Source organism: Macrotis lagotis, chromosome 3 (genome assembly GCF_037893015.1).
Source record: "Macrotis lagotis isolate mMagLag1 chromosome 3, bilby.v1.9.chrom.fasta, whole genome shotgun sequence".
Taxonomy (NCBI): Eukaryota; Metazoa; Chordata; class Mammalia; order Peramelemorphia; family Peramelidae; genus Macrotis; species Macrotis lagotis.
In genome coordinates this window covers 297,086,353-297,093,989 of record NC_133660.1, presented here as the reverse complement: position 1 = coordinate 297,093,989, position 7,637 = coordinate 297,086,353, and the positions used below count along the sequence as shown (strand labels likewise).

Sequence of the window (7,637 nt, the reverse complement as noted above, 5' to 3'; positions counted from 1 at the left end):
CATTTTCCTGCAAGTGGCAATTACATTTTCATAATCCTGTCATTTATTTCTTTTGTTAGACATACAAGCTTGCTGAGTAGATTAGTTTTGCTTATAAAACGTACTCCAGCTACATGACACTCTTCTTTACTACAGTCACTCCAGGAAAAAAAAAATGTATCCAGCCCAAAATGTATTAAGTTAACTGTCCTTTATTTGCCAGCCTTGTTTCATTCGGGGTTTCTATTTGAATGTGGTACCTGCCAAGGTCTCTCCCAGCAAGAACTGCATGTCTTTCAGGTCTATTGGATCCTGAGGAGTCTATGGATGTGTGCATGTTCCATATATTTGTGTTAAGTGGAATCATCTTTTAAAAAGCTTTTGCATATTTTTTGTATGTCTTGACTGGAAAAGGGATCCTTACATGAATTAAATCCTCAAGATGAAGCAATTGTTATGCTCTCAATAAAAATCATAAAATCATTCATACTTATTTCCTGATATTTGTAAAACAGTTTTCTCATTTAATACTAACTCCCTCCCTCCTTTCACTCTTCCCTCCACAAAACTTCAAGCAATATGATGTAGGTTATACATGTACAATCATGATAAACATATTTCCATAATAGTTGTGATGGAAAATAAGAATCAGAACAAAAAGGAAAAGCACAAAAAACCCAGAAATATTTAAAAGTTAAAATACTGTTTTATTCTGCATTCAGACTCTGTAGTTCTCTCTCTGGATGTGGACGGTGTTTTCCATCAAAAGTTTTTTGGAATTGTTTTGGATTACTGCATTACTGAGTTGAGCTGAATCCATTAGAGTTCATTTAACATACAATATTGCTGCTACTGTAGTCAATGTTCTTCTGATTCTACTCACTTTACTCAAGGTTGGTTCATGTATGTAAGTCTCTATTTTCCTGAAACCCACCTGCTCTTTATTTCTTATAGTATAAGAGTATTGCCTATGATGTTGCATTCATATGTTGCAATTTGTTCAGCCAGTCTTCAATTCATGAACATCTTCCCAATTTTCATTTTTTTGCTACAGTAAAAATTGCAGCTTTAAATATATTTCTACATTTAGGTTCTTGTCTTTTTTTTTAAATGATCTCTTTGAGACACAGGTCTAGTATTCTCCACAATACATTTAAATTGCATTGTTTTGAAAACTGGTACATTCAGGAAGTGCTAATAATAAAAATCATAATACAATAGCACTTAAAATTTCTTTTGATATGTGCCAACATTTAAGTAATAACAATTTGTTCATTTCTTTCACAATCTACCAAATGAAATTAGAAACTTCAGGCAACTGTCTTGTATTTTCAAATAGACTAATTTGGCTTTCATTTATGCGGACATTCATTGCAATGGAAAATAAGCAGGTGTATATTTTTGAGGAAATTGAAATAAAAGAAAACCAATATCTATATATTTTGCTCACAACTCTGACGAGATTCACTTAAGAAGTAGTTTTCTCAGTGCAGCAATTACATCCTTATTTTTCAGGCTATACCAAGGGGTTGACTATTGGGGTCACAGTGGTATATAAAAGAGAAAGGACTTTAATTGATCCTGTAGAGTAACTTGATTTTGGCTGCAAATACACAATACTTCCAGACCCATAGAATAAGCCCACAACCATGAGATGAGAGGAACATGTGGAAAAGGCTTTGGATCTCCCTGAGGTCGAAGGCAACCTTAGCATAGTGGCTATAATTTTGACATAGGATATGAGTATCAACAGAAAGGGAGTTATGATAAATGTCAGTGCAATGAATTTGATAGAGACATCTATTTTATGTGTATCCTCACAAGCCAATTCTAGTAATTGTGGTACATCACAGAAAAAATGATTTGTTACAACCACAAAAGGTTAGAGAGAAAGCCTGATGTGTCTCCTCTATCAGCACTGGGACTCCAATCATCCAGGAAGCCACAACCAGTTGGACACATACCTTGTGATTCATGATAAGAGGATAGTATAGAGGTTTACAGCTGGCCACATAAGGATCATAATCCATCACAGCCAGGAGCAAGCACTCTGCCACTCCCAGAATATAAAGGAAATACGATTGTATAATACAGGCTAGGAATGAAATAGCTCTCTTCTGGCTCCAGAGATCTGTCAACATCCTGGGGATAGTGACAGATGTGTAACATATTTCCAATAACGAAAAGTTCCCAAGGAAAAGTACATGGGAGTATGGAGAGTTTGATCCATCTTGATTAGGATAATGAGGAGGCCATTTCCTATAAGTATACACAAGTAGATGACTAGGAAAAACCCAAAGAGAAACCCTTGGAGTCTGGGAACTTCAGAAAATCCCAGGAGAATGAACTCCACCACAAATGTAAGATTGTCCCCAGACATCTGGATTTTCTTCTACCTGTGGAAATGATGAATTAAGAAGGAAATAATCACTTTCCTTCTCTCTCATTTTCCTTTTCAGCAGACAAGAGAAGGTTGCACATAAGTATCAGAAATAATCTTTCCATGTTTAACTTCTTATGTTTTAATTTCCCCACCGAACATTCTATAGCATATTGGAGGGAGGGGGAATTCAAAATAACTCACTAATTATAAAGTGCTACGTGACTGCTATTACTGTTTTCATGGATAGTTGAATGTAAATTAGCAATCAAGTAAAGACATATGGTAAAACCAAAATTTATGTTTGATCTCAAGAGCAACATTAACACCATGCTTAATAATTCTTTTTTTTTTTTTTGGTGATAATTTCCTAATTTTAGGAATTTTAGCCGTGATGCAAAATAAGGCATAGAGATAAAGATATATACATAATCCCAGCAAAGGTTTCCTCTCTACTTTGTTCCTTTCAGTCTTTCTTTCATAACGTATGGTATTACAAAGCTTTCTCCTATCTTCTTGGCTAGTCACTCTTACCATTCTTTTAAAGATCTGTTTATTTCTTGTTCTTCTCTTTAGAATTTGTCCTCTGTTTTCAAACTTTTTATTCCTTCCTTTTTCTTGATTCACCACATTATAGTGTCCAAACCATGTATTTGTCAATTCCCAAATGTCCTCTGCTTAAACTCAGTGTTCTTATCCACATGTTATTAGCATTTTAGGGGGAAAATTCATGTCTTATAAACTTTCATCTCTCTTGAATTGTCTCCTACATAGAGTTATCTTTTTTTGACACTGGAAATGTTAATTCTTTGAATGAACTTGAAATATTCAAGGTAATCACATTAACATCCAACACTTAAAACAGTTTAAAATAATTTGGAGTGTCCAGATGTACTTCAACTACAAAACAAATAGATTATTTTGATTTAAAAAAAATTAAAGCCAATTGAAACAAAATAAAACGTAGTTATAGCAGCAATTTCAATTTCCTAAAACAGCTTAAAATACTGAGGGAAAACACATTAAAACCTAACACTTAAGACTTATTAAAATAATTTAAAGTACTCAGATGAAATCCAATTGTTCTACATATAGACAAATCTGTGAGGAAAAAATAAAATAATAAAATCAATAACAAATGAGACCTATTTGCTTATTTAAAATTATAGCCAATTAACAAAAGCATAAAACTTAGTGGCAGTGGAAATATTAACTTAATAAAATAGCTTAAATATTTATGGTTAATACCGTAACAACACTTAAAACAGTTTAAAATAATGTAGAGTGCCCAAATTGATGCCAGTTATGTTTCATGCACATAGTTCTGTGGTTAGTAATACTTATTTGATTAATAAAATTGAAACTAACTGAAACAAAGGTCTAAACAATGACACTGGAAATATTAATTTCCTAATGCACTTTAAAATATTTACAATAGTATCTAATACTTAAAACTTCTAAAATCATTGAGATTGCCCAAATGAACTCCAATTACACTCTACGTAGTCAAATCTATGGATAATAAGAGTTATTTAATTTTTTTTAAAATTGAAACCAATTGAAAGAGTAGCCTAAAATTCAGTGGCTATATATATATATATATATATATATATATATATATATATATATATGAAATTTTTCTAAAACACCATAAACATTTGTCTACAGATGAACATAATAATGATAACAATTATAATAAACCACCACAGGGGCAGATAGGTGGTGCAGTAGGGGCGGCTAGGTGGCGCAGTGGAGAAAGCACCGGCCCTGGAGTCAGGAGTACCTGGGTTCAAACCTGGTCTCAGACACTTAATGATTACCTAGCCGTGTGGCCTTGGGCAAGCCACTTAACCCCATTGCCTTGCAAAAAAAAAAAAACCTAAAATAAATAAATAAATAAATAAATAAACCACCACAGCCAGAAGCAAGCACTCTGCCCCTGCAAGAATATAAAAGGAAACGAGATTTTATGGCATAGGCAAGGAATGAAATAGTTGTCTTCTGAGTTCAGCAATCTGTCAACATTCTAGGAAGAGTGACAGATATGTAGCATATTGCTTTTTTTTTTTTAAAGTTTTTGCAAGGCAAAAGGGGTTAAGTGGCTTGCCCAAGGCCACACGGCTAGGTAATCATTAAGTGTCTGAGACCAGGTTTGAACCCAGGTACTCCTGACTCCAGGGCCAGTGCTTTCTCCACTGTGCCACCTAGCTGCCCCAACATAGTTCCAATAAAGAAAAGTTCTGAAGGAAAAATATACATTGGATTTGGAGAGCTGGAGATTCATGGTAAACACCTTAGCACCTAACATTCAAAACACTTTAAAATTGTTGTCTTTTAATTATCTGGCAAAACAAGTTCTGTGATGACTGTAGCTAAACACATTTTCTTGAATTGATAACTTTAGGAAATCTTTTGTGGTCCAGCTGAGTAGAGAGGCACTTTCTCCCTATCTTGGGTTTCCTGTCAATGAATGACTTTTCAAGGGACTTTCTCAGGTATGAGAGTACTGGACTCTGATCATCCAATGAGTAGAATTAAATTCCTCATCCATCCACTGTTCAGAAATTTAAACTCCTGTTCATCTTAGCTGGTGATTCAGGGCAAGGGTATGAATATGGATTCCTGGAGGGCTATTTTCCAAGGTCACATAACAGGGACAAATGCCAACTAAAACTCATGGCTCTTTGTTGAGTGCAACTTAGGAAACTTTTGTCCTTGGGTCTTGGGTCTTTTTGAACAAAAATAGAATAATGTCCTTCATCTGAACCAGTCACAGGTGTCTATTCACTGTATTAAAATCTGGGGAGCAGGTTTGGCTTATTGGTGTGAGAGTTGGACATGGAGCAAGGCTTTGACTGATCTGATGATTGCAACACCTTTCTTGATTTGCTTACAGGTCTTAATGACTTCTTTGTGCTTCAGTCCCTATAGGGATTCTTTGTTCACTACTAGGATGCCATCACCAGGTTTTTATATGTTTTTGCATATATATATATATATATATATATATATATATATATGTATATATATATGTATATGTATGTATATATATGTATAGCAATAGTACATATATATTTTGATATCTATTAATCTATCTAGATTTAATGAAAACTCTTTAATATAATTTATGTCAAAAAGGATTTTCCAAAGTATTAAATCGAGTTAGACACTTAGAAAGCTTTTTTATTAATCATCAAAAAAAATAGATCAATGTTCTATTTCCCATTTTCCAAAAAGAATCTTGTAGTAATCTGATAAGATTCTTACTTGCTAAGAATTTCAAATACTTAATCATTATAACCTAATTTTAATGTTTGATTTTGAATGAGTGGTTTTTAATATAAATAATTTCAAAGGATTGCAATATAAAATAAAATATAATATTTTCATTTTATAGATGAGGCAAAGAGGCACATTTTACTTGGATTCTTATTGTAAGAATTTGAACAGATTCTCTTTACCCTAGATTCTCTTTAGACCAAGTCTAGCAGTTCTACCCCTACAGCATTTAATACTTCATAAATATTGATAGAAAAATTCATGAAACAGAAAATGAATAATCTTAACTGTATAAGAGAAATTAAGTACCTCTGTCCAGGGAAGCCTAGGTGGTACAGTGGATGCAGCACCGACCTTGGAGTCAGGAATAGCTGAGTTCAAATCTGACCTCAGAAACTTTCTAATTAGCTAGCTGTGTGGCCTTGGGCAAGCCACTTAACCCCATTGCCTTGCAAAAACCTAAAGAAAAAACTAACCACTGAAAAATAAGTCTTATTTTACTTATAAAATATGTCCTATAATACTTACAAAATTCTTAAATATACATAAGCTCAACAAAAAGCATACATATATAAATTATATTTATGTATATATCATATATGATTAATATGTCAAATAATATCAAAAGAATTATAAATTACAAGTAATCATCAAAATAAGTCACTAATATTAATAAAATAATGATGAATGCAATTCGGTCTTCATTTAACTCTACAAACTGTCAAATTTGAAATAGTTTTGCAATAATTAATTATAGATCTTCAGTGAGATGATAGAAAAATAATATCCTACAAGTGGTTCAAGTAACTGATCTAATCATTCTAACTGGAATTTTGGGAATTCTAGTAATATGGAATTCTGGAAGTTATGCCACTAAGCTTTGACTCAGCAATCTGTCTACTTAAGGCTAATCTGTGACAGATTAAAACAAAGGATGTTATGTGTTTAAAAATATATATTCATATAGATTATAATTTAAAAACAAAGAAAAATCTCTGAAAGAAAACAATCATCAAGGGAAAATTAAAATTGCTTTGGTATAGGATTTTGTATAAAAATTGTCTTATAATGAAATCAGAGAATGAGAAAAATGAGAAATCAAAGAGTTTTGTGGAGTCTCTTTTATATGAAGTGAGACATAGCACAGAGGACAACCAAATGGGGAAAAATGTAACAGGGCCTGGGATCAGATTGACTATACACAAAAATCTTGTTTCCTAGAGAACAGATAAACAAAGAAACAAACAAACAAACAAATAAATGAATAAATATTGATTTTTTATTATCTGTTAATATATGATAATTCCTACTTTTCTCTACTGACCAGCATATATTGAGGGGAGTTCAGTTTCATTAGTTATGTTTTGTTGCCCTTAATCTTACCTTTGCTTAACAGATTTTTTTTATTTTTTTAAAGAGGAAATTAAATGGATGAGATATCTTTAAAAGATAAAAGGCAAAAAATTGAAGCAGAATAAAACAAGCTATATAAATTCATTAATCTCTTTAAGTTACTTTTGGTGAAGACCCATCTGATCACCCCATACACCTTGGTTGACCGAAGGGTCAGGTAATGTTCTTTAAACTTTATTCTTTCCTAATACTCTATCGCTGAGTAGGTCCATAAAATTCAAAATTATCATGAAATTCAGAGATTATGAACCTGTTCAAATCAAATAAACTAAAGGTGAGATTATTTTTAAAGAGCTCAAACTTGCCTTTCTTAGATAGATATTATTAGATAGATATAAATATTTTTCAGTTCCTTATTTCCTCCCTAATGAAAATGAAAACAATAGAGATATAAGATAACTGAGATACAAAAGCTACTTTAATTTTTACAAAACTTTTTAATGCACATTATTGTAGCAGCACTGGATTGTAGGCACCACATATATTCTGATTTTATATATAAGGATAAATAGTCTTAACCTAAATGATTTTGCTCAAAATTCCATAGTTGTTAGGTGTCAAAAGGAAGATGTGAACCTGAGGATTA

At 32.4% G+C, this 7,637-nt stretch overlaps 1 pseudogene; it reads right to left on the bottom strand.

The window, feature by feature from the left end:
- Positions 1-1,443: 1,443 nt before the first annotated feature.
- Positions 1,444-2,359, bottom strand: LOC141516855 (olfactory receptor 10AG1-like; annotated as a pseudogene).
- Between the last annotated feature and the right edge of the window lie 5,278 nt (positions 2,360-7,637).